The 15,713-nt window shown below is 44.8% G+C and overlaps 1 long non-coding RNA gene across 3 annotated transcripts in view; it reads left to right on the forward strand.

Annotated features, from left to right (window-relative positions):
- LOC118288995 overlaps positions 1–15,713 on the forward strand; it is a 102,535-nt gene that overhangs the window by 43,554 nt on the left and 43,268 nt on the right. For all 3 annotated transcript variants that reach the window (XR_004785975.2, XR_004785978.2, XR_004785976.2), the window contains one exon: positions 1,898–2,096. This is a non-coding gene — a long non-coding RNA (uncharacterized LOC118288995). The remainder of the gene's footprint in view (positions 1–1,897; positions 2,097–15,713) is intronic.

The raw sequence follows: 15,713 nt of genomic DNA on the forward strand, positions 1-15,713 counted from the left end.
GCTCTCCCTTCGCTCATTATTCATGTCTTTATGGCTTTCTGCACTGATGCGTCAGCGTCAAACACTTGTGAACAATGAATTTACTCTCATTGTTTTAGCGTCATAAATCATTTGAGGTTATTGTCCTAAGATGTTTGCAAAGATATTTCCACCGGCTCGGTGTAATGCGGTGCGCAAATTCATTACGGCAGGCCTGGTATTCGTACAAGTCCTCTGTGTCTGCACACAGTTCACCTGAGCATTATCTTAATGTGATGATGTGTTTGTTTTATTAATGTCCTGGTTATAGTTACAATTCAATGATTCAAGACACTACACAGTCCAATGTAGTGGTTATGTAATCCCATTAGTGTGAACGAAAAATGCACAACATTGCAGAGTAATTCTTCATTACCTGAATTCAAGGTCTGTGACCTTTATAACAAATATCTTTGTGCTTGTTTTTTGCTGTAAAATGGCTCTTGTAAAAAAAATGCTTTAAGGAAACTTTTCTCTCCAAGCATTTGTAGTAGTAGTCTTCACTGAAATATAAATACCACTGAGGCCACTTTAGGTTCGTGAGGCCAGTTGAGACTTTTCCGAAGCACTGGATCCAGTCTACCTACTTTAAAATCAATCACGGCACAACGCCCTCTGGCCTCAGGGCTTTCTGATTCCTTTTCCTTTAACCTCGGCGAGATCTGTCTGCTAGTGTCGTCTGAATCTGGAGGAGAATATACGTACAGCGCCTGTTAAAGTTCTCCGTCAGATTCCGACTGAAGCTGTCTGACAACATTTTTTATCCACTCACTGAACTGGCGTTAAAGCGTAGATGTGCTCACTCATGGAAAATTAACCACGAGGCCACGCTCTGCTGTGTCACAGGCATGGGAGTGGGTGAAGGCATACTTTGTCATCACCCTAATCATCATATCACATCAGCAACGTCTTTGAATGTGTCAGCAGGCAGTTGTGAGTAATTAATAATTAGTAATCCACTGTGTGGATTAATGCACAGTGAAGAGTTGCAGTTTACGCATTTTCACAGGGTCTGATTTGCTGATTTGTCTTGCATCTTCACCTCTTTATGGTATGTAAGTAGAGGACGCGATTTTAAAATAAACTGACTAAAAATAATGCAGAATAATGTATCAACACACGCGCACACACTATGCATGAGCTCAACAGGACTAGCAAATCCACCCATTTTAATTTAATTACCACTAATAGCAGCAAATACATTTCAAAAGAAACAATTCTGCTCTGGATCGATATAATAATGAACTTTTTTAGCCACACGATTGTTTTGGCTTTAGAGGTGACAGCTGAGCAGTTAGGACCACAATGACATTTCTCAATAAAGCTGTTTCCGACACAGTAGCCCTTAAAATATCCGCAAAATTGAGTCCAATCATTTTCCGGAGTTTTCCGTTCACATTTGACGAACGCGGCCGGATGGTACGAGTTGGAGGCATTCACAACAGTGGAAACATCTCCGGACAATTCAGTGTCGTCTGATAATGTCTCTGATAATTCCACTGCGTGAAGCAATCTTTTTGTCAAGTGGCAAAACGGTGACGTCAGTCACCCATTGGTTTGTGAACTGACGTTCTGAGGCCTCGAGTTTAGCATTTTGACCAGCGCCATGCAGGTGTAGGAGAACCATTTTTCCACAATTTCAAGCTTAGAACTTCAGGGAAGTACAAGAATGAAACCTTTCCTGAACTTGTTTTAAGTGAACATAATACAGAAATCAAATTCATTTCCTCCAAAACATATGCGGTAAAACATTTAAGTAGTATTAAAATGTCTGTTTTGCAGAGGCAGGGTCGGTGTGTCACTGTTTGCCTAAAGAATCCTCCTCCCCTGGCTTGTTATTGAGCCCCGCTGTCTTCTGTGTGTTCTACTTTTCCCGCAGATGTGTAGGGGACACCAGGAAGGTGAGGGACAGCAGACCTTCGACACACAGAACATATTTTGTCAGCTGGGAGCAGGACACACAGTTCTCCGGTGATCGATGGAGACAACAGCAGTAATGGCCCTAACAGCCAGTCAAGGGGGACGATCAGCGGCCATCGATCCGAGCGGCCGGGGGATCCAGTGCGTGTGCGTTAAAGGTAATGTTTCTCTGATTTCTGGGCCCTGTGTGGTCACTAGGAAATATCTCAGTACTACACAAGGTCAGGTGGAAATCCCTCATGGCAGGGCATCCTCACTTATTTACTACCACTCCCCTTCTCTTACCCTCCCTCCCTCCCTCCTTTACACAGTCAATTCCTGTCTGCCGCCCACCGTCAGCCTCCACCTCTCCCCTTCTCTCTTCTCCACCCCGTGTTCAATCAACTCGGGCCGAGCATGGTACAAGTGTTTGATGTGCCTTGCATGTGGATGTTCATTCAATCTTCCACTGTAAGCATAATTTGCTGCCGCAGTTAGACCATGTAAACACAGGAGCTAGATTCCATTAGTATGCTGCCTATTTAGCCCCATGTTATTTTAGGCTCGCTTTGTACATTTGCTCAACAAGAACTTCAATTACACCAGGAGTTCAGAAATACTCTGGCTGTCGGTTTGTCGCTACACGGGCGGAATTTCATCGCTTGTCGTTCTTGGATGTTCGTGCTTAGGCGAATGCTAAAAGCTGCATTCTCCCAGTAGACTTGACAGGGCATGGCCACATTCTCCAGCAGTACATCTTCACAAACAGCCCGCAGGTACTCTACATGCACATAAAACAGTGCCTCTATATTTACTCTTTAAAAGCCCAGTTCGTTCTGCATTCAGGATGCTTTTGGAGTAGTTGCAGAACGTGTTGAACAGCTTCTTCACTTTCAAAGTGGACACTTAGAAAATGTTCTTTGCCATTTTGGAATATGGGTCTTGCACCGTGCACCAAAAAAAGATCTTGTTGTCAAATGCCTTCCTGTTCCAATCGGTGCGGTCACCGGGACAGTGATGATGACTGGCACACCCTGGCAGTCAGGGTATGTGTCAGATGAGATTTCGTGATTCAGGCTCTTCTCTGAGTGTGAACTGGGAGCGCAAGCTTCTTTTCTGCTTATTCCACATGCGGCTGTTTTAAAAACTCAATAGTTTTATCCTCGGCACAAGGCTGATTTAATATAGTTCCTAGCACAAACTGCTCCAATATTATTTCTAACTTAATGCAGGAATACAGTAGGTCTCTGAGGCTTAACCGCCTTCCTACGCCGGAGACACACCTCAGAGCTCAGCAGCTATCAATCCCAACTCAATGTGCCTCACAGGTGCCAGCGCCACTCTGTATCCTAGAAGCCTTTGTGCTCAGATCAAAGCAAACCCGCCTGCGTGGGATTCAAAATGCAATACTGCACATTTCTGCAAAGTCAAACTGGCCAGTCTCTCGACTCAGCGAAGGTTCGATATTATCGGACGACTGAGCTGGCACCCAAAGAACGCAGCAGTGTGAAGAGTGTGCACCACGTACAGTGAAGTCAAATATGTGCATGCAGTGTGTGTGTGTGTGGGTGTGTGTGTGAGTGACTGAAGTGTGCAAATGCTGGCATGGGACGGTCAAGAAGCAGTGTTGCAGCAAACTGAACACAGCACCACTTAGTGTCACGTATGCACGGTGTTGGTCATCAGTGGACGCACGTGAAGCAGCAGCCACTCATCTCTGCCACCTGTCCATTTCCAAGACATGGAGTTGTGTCGTGGACTTCTGCACTGATCCCTTTCTAATGTAGAGCAAGATATTCTGAATGCACTGCATTTAATCAATTGTTTATTATTTTTCAAAAGAATATTGACTGCTCCATCCTCAGAAGTTGTATTGTTTGGCAGGGAAAGCTCCAGAACTGCTGACTGTGCCAACACAACCTTGCGTTTCATAGCGCCTTTCATGCACATGCTCACTCGAGATCACCTGCACACACTTATATTTCATTAAATGGTGTTTATATTGTTGCATTTTCATTTATTCTAATTAGATCAATTTGTGCCGGGTATGTTCTCTGTGTCACTGTAACTTTTGTAACCATGTGCGATGGCAAAGTCGGTCAGTCGTTGGTCCACACGTGAATATCTCAACTACTGGACGGATTACCTTGAACTGAAGACATTCATGGTTCCGACAGGATGAGTCACTTTGCTGACCGCTGACCTTTCCTTCCGTGTGCGTCAGAAATGAAACAATACCATAATTCACATGTATTTTTCGAGACCAACTTATGTTTAAACAAGGTCTTTTTTTCCCCTGAAGTTAGTAAGTAGCATAAGTCTCTAAATTGCTCCTTTTTATTTTCTCCACAATAGGCTTTACTGCTACATAAGCATACATTTAGTGTTTTTATTGAATGATAGATATTAGAGTGCAGCTTCTGCAGAGTTGCTTTATTCCCAGAGCAGGAATGAACAATATTAGCATGTACCTCCAGTGCCTGTTGTTGGTTGTCCACCCATAAAGGTTTAGTTTTTGATGAATATTTGATACAGACACAAGCGGGGAGGGGGGAAAAGCAGGCAGGCGGGAGATAAATGTGCGAGGGCCAGAAAAGTTTCACGTAGAAAAAGTATCATCAGAGCAGTACATTTTTTCTCCCCACCAACCCGAAGGCCACTGCGGCTCTGTGTCTGTAGTGACTCACTGTGTGTCTGTGTGAGCAGGCATCTGTGTGTGCTATTTAAGGTGGTATGGTCACGGTGCATGGCCCGCCGTCTGTGCCTGGTCTCTGGTGGGAGAGGTAGCTCTGGCTGAGCGGTCGCGTCCCTCCGGCACAGCGCCAGGAGCCCAGCGGAAGGGGATGCAAACTGAGAGCCACTGAGCTCAATGTCCGCTCTTTACTATCACCGGCATCTGTGATAGACACTCACCTGCTGGCGATCGCTTTCATCTCATGCCCTGACAATGATGCGTCGTCCTTGCTCGTTTCTGTCTGTTCAATGGGGACTTTTGTTGTTGTAATGCGCTAAAACGATTCTGTAATTGTCTAACAAACATTTCAGAATTGAAATTTAAAATTAAAAAAGGCCAGGCGTGCGTTTTTTTAGACTTCAAGTGAGTCTAATGAATAGTTTGAACTTCAGCAAAAAGTAAACTGGTGACCAAGGAAGGACTCCTGACTTTTCCCAACCTATCCATTTGTGTTGTCTTCCTGCTGCTTTGTCTGTCTGACCAGGGCTTGGCTTGAAATTCTCTGGAAGACTTCGTTGTGATCGCTGCTCCTGGTTCAATACAATAGAGTTTCCTTTTAGGACAAGTGCAAATTGCCAGTTTGCTGTAGACAGACCTGCAGGAGAACATCAATCTTGACTCCAAGGGGACAGTGAAATATCTTTGCTTTTGGTTTTTAATCATCACGATTTCCCTCAAATGATGACCTTGTTGTCTTCAGTGTTCTATCATCATAAATGGGTGTTTCCAGGGATTGCTCACACAGTTGGTGCGTTTAACTTCGGTCTTACCTGGTGTAATGGAGGAGGACGCTAAGCTGGTATAATGAAGGTTATTAGATTATTAATTGTGACCTTTATCATTCCTGTCTATAAAGGTCAGCCTCTGATTGGACAGAGCAGGTTTTAGACTTTGCAGAATGGATTCAGACTGCCAAATCCAGCATGTTTCCATGCACATTATATCATGGCAGCGCAGAGCAAAGCGTCCTTGAAACATATGGTCGAACTCTAATTAGAGTGGAGCTATAGACAGGCCTGAAGTAGCCCAGAGCACATACCCGTAATTAAAGAAAACAGTCCCCATGTTCATGTGAGTGATTGTCTAAGATGCCCTTCTTACCCAGGTCAAGACATATCAATCATTCAATGTGACTACCGAGTCCACTACCCTAACATCAGCATGGCCGTGTCAAAGTGTATAACGTCTTGCTGGAGACTGAACTTTGTAGAATAAAGCTGATATTATTCAAGTGCCTGGTTTCCACACCGCCAACACTCCTTATGCATAACGAGTGAGAACGGTAAACTGAGCTCAGACACACTGAGAATGAGACAAAGAATGAGATAGTTCAGGAAAATGAAGATGCTCCTTCATTTAACAAGAGTTGCACTGTGGACACGGGAGGAATTGTCCAATTGTCATTGTTCTCCTTGGTGAAGCAGCACGATCATTCTTGATTCGCGCCTCTGTGCGATCTCTTCTTTTTATGTGAAAGAAATTCTGCTGTGTTTGCAGGAGCGGCAGTATCTTCTGCCTTTAATCAAGCGCTCCCAATTTCTTCCCAAACTGCATCAACGCATGACAAGTGCACGTTACGCCTACAGGCTCTCTTTGCGTCGGTTCAGGGGGCTCACTGATCCCCCTAGTTTGCTATTGCCCCAAAAAATGTGGGCATATTATCTGTATTGTATCTATATTTTATTTATAATATCACAAAACTACTTATTTACTGTAATGCATTACTCTATAGCAATGACTCCAAAGGGTAAACTCATAAAACATTGGTTCTGGTCCAGTTTTTTTGGTATGGTAGCCTGCATAAGTGAGCGCAATCAAAGAAGGAAAATGCTTCTTCAGCTCAACGCCCCCGCTTTTAAAGAAGATTTTTTTTTTACATAATCAAAAAAATAGATGTACGCTGTTTCTTTGCTGATATAACAACAACAGCAGCTATAGGCCCAGAGAAGGACGTGCCAGTGCTGAGTCAAGCTGCCCTGCTGAGACTACTTGTAGTGAGACTTTAGTCCCATATGTTAATGGCGGCAACGTTGCTGTCGTTGCTAGCAGCAACAGAGGTGAGAGTTGCACCTGCTCTTGTCGGCGAGTCCCGGCCCCCGAGAAAAACTTGCTCATCGACAGAATAAGACACAAACAAGATAACCTTTGTGCTCTTTTTATTTACTTGGAAAAGTAAATTAAGTCCTCGAATTGGGACAGACGGCCGCCGCTTCCCTAAGCTTGGGGCCGCTGTCTGAACGCTGCCCCTTATGTACTCAAAAGTTATGCTTTTGACCTCTTTCATTCAATGAAAACTCCAAGACTTATTTCTGGAGAAACGCTATTACTTGGGCTCTGTATCTGGTTTACGGTCGGGTAATTCGATCTTTGCGAGTCTGGTTTCTAGGTTAATTCTGGTTCCAGTTCCATCACTCATTGGGCATATTGGTCAGGATATGAAAAAAAGGCACCTGCTGGTTTTCTGATGATTAGTTTTTGCGTAGAATTTTATGCAGCTTGTTTATGGCAATCATTGAGAAGCAGCCTAAAGTGTGTTTTCTGTAAAGTGTAAGTGTAAAGGGAGCAACAATCACAACCACTGAATAAAGTTCAGTTGAAAGCCTGAACTTTTAATCAGATACCGTGTGCATTTTAAAATCGTGTGGCATTCAACTAAAGGTCTAAAACCATAATGCAGCTTTGTCCTTGTTTTATTTCAATGTGCTTTGAGGCCTGAAGAGGTGAAATCTTGAGGAACTTTAAAAGAAAAAAAAGAGGAGAACTCTAGCAAGTCTGGAAAAGAGAGTTAAAGTTGTGAAGCAGCGATGCTTTGTTCCCCCCATGTTAATTACTTTGTAGCCCCTCAGGTATATCTACAGTAATTACTCATTTTGGGCGGTCCTGACCCTCAGATTATAAACCACTGGGCTGCAACTCAGTCTCTAGTTAATGTGTACCTTGTATTTTGTGCTGTGTGTGATGCTTTTTTCTCTAGCCCAGTTTCTTCCTGGGATTCTTTTTTTTGGGGGGGTTTCTGATTGAGTTTTTCTTGAAATGTCACTCAAAAACAAGACAACCATGCATGTTGTTAGATCTTGACATAAGTCAACTTGGTCTATCTCTTGTTTCTTGTATCTGTTCAGCCTGAAGTAGCCCCTTTCCGTTATCGGGCAGCCCATTCCATTGTACAGTTTGAAAGTTAGATAAGTTGAACATTACCCTACACTTTTACTGGCATATGCATCTCCTTTACTGTATATGACACTTCACAGTTTGAGTTTTTCCACACCTACCTCAACAGTGGCATTCATAAATGTAGTGGTTTTGAAAAACAATTGTTTTCTGGATCACCAGTAGCTTCAGAGAGCTTCCAAGTAACCCCACCGCGGTATAGAGGACTGGCCTCACGGGCAGAACACGTCGATACGAACCACAGAGAGAGCTGATTCAACATGATGCCATGTGCATGGTGAGCAAAATTTGATACAACTGAACTGAATCCATTAAAAATCGACTAAATGTCATCATTGAACCCGTAGAGACCCTCTGCGGAGAGCAGAACCGGAGCCTCGCCCAGCAAAACCTCTGCCATGGACGCGACGCTTCCCACTGCCGAGGGGTGTCTGCTATGATACATACACTCAGTGCCCTACACAGTATCTCCACAATCCAATTAGAGCATTCTTTAGCAGAGCATCTCCATTTACACCAGCGCGAGCCATGTGTTTTCACATTCACATGCACCACCCGTTTATGTTTATTCATGAGTTTATATTTCAATCCAGAGGAGTAGAAAAAAGTTTTCCCAAGAGAGGTGGCAGGAGTTGTGGGCGGATGGGGGGGGGGGGGAGTCTAATGCATGTGTACAGCATTCACACACTGACGACGAACAGATCCCCCCCCCCCCAAGCAGTATCCATCAAAATTCTGGAGAACAGCGTTATATTATTAGTAAAGGACTCTCCTCATCTGCGCAACTGTGTGTGGGATGCGCAGTGACGATCCTGCGAGATGCAGTCGAGCGAACGCCTCTCCATCACCTTTTATCTGCGTCTCGCATACAGCTGGAGGCAGAACAAACGGAAACAAAATCTTCTGCCCAGTGAAATCGTTATTTTGAAACTTCAGAAAGGCGCCAGTGAATCAGTGTGGCATTTGACTCGCCCATATATCGTGAGTGCAATATTTGCTTGCACATCGATGACAAACTGCACAACACGATTCAATCCACCCACAGCTCAAGTCGTCCGTACACTATTCAGAGTGTGATGGTGTTTACCCACAGTCACGATGCACAACTGACACTGATGTACAGGTCGTGTTACCCCCCCCCCCCCCCCCCCCCCCCCCCCCCCCCCCCCACAGCATGCAGACGTCCACATACCACATCTTCTACTTCTTCTTATCTTGTGAAGAAGGAATCTCTGTCTCTCTCTGTTATGTAGCCACCAGACAGCAGCTACCAGTCACCTCTCATAGCTTCATGATTTAAAAAATATAATTTTTTAGCTTTTTCAGTTGCCTGTCGCATTCAAAACTCTCTGCATTGCAGTGGTGGAAAGAAGCAGAATAAGCATTTGCTCTCTGCAACCGTGGTCTTATTATGAAAGTCAAACGTTCACGAGGATAAGACACACGGGCACACGAGAGAACAGGGAAAGGGAAGCCTGAAGGTTGTGTCCTTATGTGACTACAGTTCCTTGCTCCCGATTGTTCTTGCATCTTAAGCACTACTGTATCTACTAAAAATTTCTATTTCAAGTTTGTTTTTTTCTCCCTCTGTGCTGGCTTTGCGTATAGCTCTGCATCTTTCCAGGATATCTGGAGGCCAATACATTACAGTATACTTTATAATTTAAATGAATCTATTATCGAGTTAATCCATCCATCCTTTTCATGTTTCCTAATCCAGGTCCAGGTTGATATTAGAAGGATTAGTGAATCAATAACTTCAAAGACATGACATCCTGTTCGATTCCTAGCTGCATTCTATGTATTTAAAGTGCCTTAAACATAACCTTGAAAAAAAACGTTCAATGCTCAGTCTTGTGTAGCACCAGGTGTGTGTGTCTCTCTCTCTCTCTCTCTCTCTCTGTGTGTGTGTGTGTGTGTGTGTGTGTGTGTGTGTGTGTGTGTGTGTGTGTGTGTGTGTGTGTGTGTGTGTGTGTGTGTGTGTGTGTGTGTGTGTGTGTGTGTGTGTGTGTGTATGTGTATGTGTGTGTGTGTGTGTGTGTGTGTGTGCGCGCGTGTGCGCGCGTGTGCGTGCGTGTGCGTGTGTGCTGGGTTTAAGTGATGGAGACGTGACAACATCGGCCTATGACCTCTGACGTGGCCCAGATTCCAGACTGTGGCGTCATGTGGCCTCGGCCAGCTGGAGGGATCAATGGCCGACATCGCAGCTGGTCAGATGAGGGAGCTTAACACAGTCCAGCAATTAACCTGCGAAGGCAGCGGAGACGAGAGTGGGCTGTGTTGACTGTACTGACCTGCAGGGGGTCGCTTCACTCATCTCTCCTGACACTTTGTCCTTCAAATGAAATGCTTTGTATGCCACAGTCCCTCCAAAGTGACACGTATAATTATTTTTATGATGATATTAATTTAAGATCATTGTTTGGCTTTAAAATGACTACCTCACTGGATTAAGGTTAGGGAATGACTGTGGCCACAGTTAAGCGAACCCTACATTGAATGAGGTTTTGGAAGATGGGAAACAAAAAGTCATCATCTGTGTACTGTTGACCAGTCAAATGCAGACTACATTGTTTGCCCAAATGACTGTTACTGTCTTGTGGGTTTTTATTTCATTTTTTTTGGTAACAAAAATCTGAAAAACCCAACAGAAAACTAGGATTTGATTGTGACCCCCGCTGTGTCAAAAATAATGACCGTATTCCTTGTCACTTGAAGTTTGGGCACAAGCTCCTGTTGAGCCCCCAAAAAAGAAGAACCCACCGAGTGAATAGCAAACAAAGTTTTTAACTAGCCGTGTCATTTCCATATGTCTGTTTAAGAAAAAAAAGTTGAAAAGGTACCATTGGGATAAATATACTCTTGTCTGTTTACACCGGTATATGACACACAGTCTTTCGAGGTGTGGTGCGGCAGGTCTGTAGTTCAAGTTGTGATGTGTCTGTGTGCCGGTCTAGAAGCTCCTCTCATTGTGCAGCCTATTCTGAGTTTCTAAAGAGACGGATCAATCAGCGCTGTCTGCAACAGCGAGCCCACAGCGGGCCTTCATGTTCAGGGTGTGGGTGTCACAGTAAAACACTCGCCCTCACCCACTAATGCGTGTACGAACTTGACTCATTCTTATCGCACCACACTCCTCCTCCTTATCTGCACCGGAGCCAAATCGCTGGGAGTAGAAGCTCCCTCCACGGCAGAAGATGAGTTTGTGTTGTTTCTTGTTTTTTTGTCAGCTCGGATTAAATCACCAGAAACTGCGCACATTTCCACCTTCCACCTCTCTTCTTACAACGCTGCATGTGAGCGTGAGCGGTCAGCATGTCAGGGATCAGATGTAACACTTCGTTCGTGGTCTCCTGAGTCATGTGACAGCAGCCTTTGCTGCCAGGTTTTGTTCTGCCGTGCGATCTTCCCATTGATTTTTGCAGGAGAGCCGGCCAGCAGATTGATAATTCAGCAGGAGTTTGACAGCTGTGTGGCCAGACAAAGACCTGATACCCACGGAACTTGTGTATTTCTCTCTGTTTTTTTATGTGCAGCCAGGCAGCTGTCAGCCTTTCCCCCTGAATTATCAATCAATTCACTGCTGATAAAAAAATGATTTTGTTATTTAAGGTCGCCCCCCCCCCCTTCTCTCCCTCCTCATTGTGGAGCCAGTGTGTAAATCATTACACGAAAGCGACGGTGGAGAGAGAGAAAAAAAAAACGAAAGAAAGAAAGAAAAGAAAGGGGATGACATTCACCAGTGGAAAGAGAGAGAAAAAAATGAAATGAGAGAATTGATGGGAAAGGTGCTGGCTGTCTCAGATGGAGAGGAGCGAGAAGGTCAAGGGGATGAGGGTCCGCTGCACCACAAATTACCGCTCAGCTAGTCCATGTCGGTCCCCGATAATTTGCAGCCCAAGGGGAGAAGAAGATCGTTAGTGATTGTAGTGGATAGATATGAGAGGGGGAATATGTGGACTTTTCTCTGGGTTCCAGTGGCAGATCTATAAAAAGAGGGCTCGTGGGTCAGAGGCGTCAGCTGACCGACGAGACCTTGAGGTGGTCGGCCAGCTCGCACCTCCGGAGTGCATCAACTGAATGGGCGATAATGATATGGAAATAAGAGAAATGAGCATTCATCTTTGACACTTTGAGACATCGGTGTGGGTTGCGGCCGCAGTAGTTACATATCTTTGCATATATTTTTTATTTATTTACTGTTTTAATCATCCACCCCGTGATTTATTGATTTCACACAGACATGCAGCCACATGAATGATGCCGAACTGTTGTGTTTGAGATGAGGATTCAGTATCAAGAGCATCCTTCAGTTTTAATATTTAAGAAAAGCACCAGTATCCAATATCGCGTCGTGCACTTGAAACTTGATATGTTGTTACTTGTTATTTAGTGTTTATTGGTATCTATCTAAGCATTTTAAACGTACTGCAGTAACCCGTTGATTGCTCGCTGTACATTGTCTCTTTATGTCTCCTCTCATAGTGTCCGTGTCTCTCACTTCCAGGAAGGCACTAATGAAGCAATTTTTTTCGTGGGAACCTCAGCAACGGGGAATTCTCATTAAGCCAAACTAAGCCTTCCGAAACATCTTCTGTCCCCCCCCCTTTTCTCTTATTTTTTTCTTAGTCTAAAAGATGTTATATATGCTGCGAATTAATAGTTTGCAGTCCTGTTGCAAATTCAACTGTAGGTTTGAGCATATGGTCGTCCAGAAGGTGTTAAAATGCAAAAGATATGAGAATAAGCACAATAGGAAAAAAAAATAACATTAGCAGCATTTTCCCAGTGTTTACTGTTTTGTGTAGGAGGGTCATAATCAACATCTGGATCTTTGTCACCAGAGAGGAACAGACAGCAGCCCCATAGGAGGAGATACAGTAAGTAGATTGTTTTCTGACTTAAGTGAATTATGTAAATACCCACAACCTTTCCAACAGTCCACATATTGTATTGAGTAAAACAACTGCTTTTGTTCCTGAACTTTGGCGGTTTATGTACCTGTCCTCGGAGTGGAACCATTTCAACAATGAGCAAACAGCCGAGCTTTTAGTGAGTCTGTCTCTGTCGCTGGCTCCGCTGTCGTGGTCGTACGTTATGAAAGAGAAAAATGTGGCTCTGTCTTTTCCAAATACAAGATAATAATGACCGCTGTTTGGGTAACTATGCCTAAAATAGTGAACGCGGTAGTGAAAAACAACTGTTATGCTCTATCATCACCCAAGCCACTGAGAATAACATAGACATATGTTAACATAAACATACGTTGCAACCCCTGACGTCTCCCGTCCTGTCTTGGACGTCCAAGGGCCGGCGATATACAGTACTGGCTTTTAACCGCGCATATCATGCTGCCTCATGTTTCCTGCGTATGTTTAGTACGTGGGTTGTGCACGTCCTCGGAAATGAACGCAAAGCGTTCGCAAGTTGCAATACACACATGAACAGTAGGGACAGTGTGTCACAATGGCGTTGATTTAGGGGCCTCGCATATCATCTTTTCCTGCCATGATCTCAGAAGTAGGCAGCCATAGGTTGACTTCCAGCGGTGGCCTTTAGGCTACAGAATGCATATCCGTTGGTTCTATACGTTCGGAGTTCAGTGGGTGTGCCCTCTAGTGGAAACTCCAGTAATACCAAATTTTCCAAGAAAGGAAAAAAAACAGCTGCTACGGTTAAATATTCATTTTTGTAATTCGGGTGACTCACGCTTTTCAGCCTCATCAGTTGAATGAGTGATGTCACTGCCACAGTGCTAGCTCATGTAATGTGTCACTATCTGTGTGTGTGTGTGTGTGTGTGTGCATGTGTGGGCTCTCCACATACATCCATATGTGTCCTTGCCTTTTGTCTTTGCTTGCCAGGAGGCTTTTAACAATCACTGAGATCTGAGGGCAGCAGCGTAGGTCAGCTTTCTACAGTCGCTTGGGCACAGGGGTCCAGAGAGTGATGGAGCGTCCGTCTGCTCAAATATGTCGAACGCGCTGACGAGCGCTTCACTTCTGTGCCATAAGCGTCCTTTTGTAATAGACAGATGCCGTCGGTCTTCTACAAAGAAGCGAATGTCAGCTGATTGAGTGCAGGGCTGTACTGAAGCAAGTTAAAGAAGAAGTGGGTGAAAGCAGTGTGCGTGTGTGTGTGTGTGTGTGTGTGTGTGTGTGTGTGTGTGTGTGTGTGTGTGTGTGTGTGTGTGTGTGTGTGTGTGTGTGTGTGTGTGTGTGTGTGTGTGTGTGTGTGTGTGTGTGTGTGTGTGTGTGTGTGTGTGTGTGTGTGTGTGTGTGTGTGTGTGTGTGTGTGTGTGCGTTTATGTTCATATGACAGATTGTGTCTCTGTGTGAATGCAGATAAATGACATGACTGCCTGTTAACAAAATATCTATTCATGTCACTTACTCCTCCATTGTCCATGGTGGCTGCTTACCTGGGGTTTGTTTGACAGCGCGCGCGTGCGTGTGTGTGTGTGTGTGTGAGCTTCATTAACCCCTTCCATTCAGATAGACCCAGCAGGACATACAAGTTCTCAATACTGCCTGAATACACACTACAGCCCCGCCACCAAAACACGCAGACATCCATGCACACGCACGCACGCACACACACACACACACACACACACACACACACACACACACACACACACACACACACACACACACACAAAAATACGAGCCAGCAGTCGAGCTGACTGTAGCACATTGCTGGCCCCTCATGGGTGCTCTTGTACGCTGTCACCCCTGGTCCTGACTCAGCCAGGCGTCAGCCCCCGACACTCTCCCCTCGCCGCACCTGGATACGACTCACGAGACCGTATCATTTTAATTAATTTCTCCTGGAGAAATGTAATTTTTTTTCACATCATCATGTTACTTTCCCCTGGAAATGTTTGTTCTGCTGTCTCACAGATATCTGCAGACCCGGAGAGATTTCAGGTTTTTAATAGCTGCAACTCTGCAGCAGACACTTGCTGGAGCAGAATTAATACCGCATGTATGTATGTGTGTGTGTGTGTGTGTGTGTGTGTGTGTTTATGTGTGTGGTAGCTTGTCTTTGTGTGGCGTGATGTTTGTTTGTTTGTTGTGGCGGTGGTGGTGGTGTTACGGCATGTTTTTGGCAGGGGCTTGTACTGTTCTCTTCATTGGCAGGCTGACATGCTTCTGGAGCAGATGGTGCCGACTGAGAACATGAACACTGCCATGCCCTTGGATGGAGCAGGAAAATCTCTCTTCCCCTCATTTCCTCCAGAATCCCCCCTCTTTTCCTCCTTTTCAAACCTCTCTATTCCCCTTTCTTTTTTCGAAGGAAACATGTGGGACAGGGGGAATGCAGGACTCCCTATTGCAGCTTTCTTTTACTCGCAGGACAAAACAGCTTTCAAAGGAATATTGTTTGCATTGTATGGCCACTTCAAAGGCATGAATATGATTGAGGTCTTTTTTTTTTTTTCTTTTTTTTTTTTTTGTCTCCCACGGCGGCTAACCTCTGACCTCTGACCACTGGGAGAGGCTGAAAGCCTGGCTGAGCCCTCATTAAGCCTGTCCTCCCTGTCCAAGCTGATTATTAAGACTAGTAGTTAAACCAGCGCCGGACATGTGACCTCACCAACAGCCAACTTTCTCCAAGTCCACTCCAGCTGTCACAGTGGCAGGTTGTGCCTTGCTTTCCGACACAATTGTGATGAATCAAAGAGGTTTGTCTTTTTGCTCTTGCTGATGAATTTACTGCACTGACCGGGCCTCGAAGCCGCAGCCTTGGGTATGGGAGACCGACTCGCTTACCACGAGGCCAAAACCCCTGAGCTGTAGCGTTAATCGCTAGAACGTCTCTTAACGTGTTGGGGAGTGATGTTTACAAAGTGCTCACGCAGTGTTGTGTGGTGCAGTCCGCGCAATAA

The sequence above is a fragment of the Scophthalmus maximus genome, chromosome 17, assembly GCF_022379125.1.
Source record: "Scophthalmus maximus strain ysfricsl-2021 chromosome 17, ASM2237912v1, whole genome shotgun sequence".
NCBI classification, from domain to species: domain Eukaryota; kingdom Metazoa; phylum Chordata; class Actinopteri; order Pleuronectiformes; family Scophthalmidae; genus Scophthalmus; species Scophthalmus maximus.